Source organism: Micromys minutus, assembly GCF_963924665.1.
Source record: "Micromys minutus genome assembly, chromosome: 15".
Lineage (NCBI taxonomy): Eukaryota > Metazoa > Chordata > Mammalia > Rodentia > Muridae > Micromys > Micromys minutus.
In genome coordinates this window covers 46692469-46693459 of record NC_137984.1, presented here as the reverse complement: position 1 = coordinate 46693459, position 991 = coordinate 46692469, and positions in this window count along the sequence as shown.

Below are 991 nucleotides of genomic sequence, written 5' to 3'. Positions count from 1 at the left end.
ATGTCTCCCTTTTCATTTCTGATTTTGTTAATTTAGATACCGTCCCTATGCTCTCTGGTTAGTCTGGATAAGAATTTTTTTTTATTATTTATATTGTTGATTTTCGATCTTAAAGCCTAAGCCATTGGTGTTCTCTTCAGGAAAATTTCCCTGTGCCCATGTGTTCAAGATGCTTTCTCACTTTCTCTTCTATTAGTTTCAGTGTATCTGGTTTTATGTGGATGTCCTTGACCCACTTGAACTTGAGCTTTATACAGAAGACAAGAATGGATTGATTTGCATTCTTCTACATGCAGACTGTCAGTTAAGCCAGCACCATTTGTTGAAGATGCTTTTTACCCCACTGGCAAGTTTTCTCTTCTTTGTCAATGATCAAGTGCCTGTTAATGTGTGGTTTCATTATTTTATTTCTGGGTCTTCAATTCAAGTCAACTGATTAACCTAACTCTTGGCTAATATCATGTGGATTTTTATCATTATTGCTCTGTAGTGCAGTTTGAGGTCAGCGATGGTGATTCCTCCAGAAGTTCTTCATTGCTGAGTATAGTTTTGGCGATCCAAGTTTTTTGTTTTTCGATGCAATGTTGAGACTTGCTTTTTCCATGTCTAGAAAAATTATGTTAGAATTTTGATAGTGATTACATTGAATCCATCAATTGCTTTTGGTACGATGGCCATTTTAACTCTGTTAATCCTACTGATCCATGAGCATTTTTTCTTGAGATTTGAGAATATTCTTTATAAAATGAAATTTAAAAATTGTTTTAAAAAACTAAAGCTTCTTTCAACAACTAAATTAACAGTCAACTAAATTGCTCCTAATGAATAACTTTAGGGATCACTGGTACTACTTGACATCCTCATATTTCTGAAAGCTTCAAAAACAGGCCATTTATCTTACCTACCTCGTTATTTTGATACCTGCAAAGAGATAATAAATAATTTCTCACTATAAGTTTGTATCATGCAACCTATAATTATTTCTCAATAT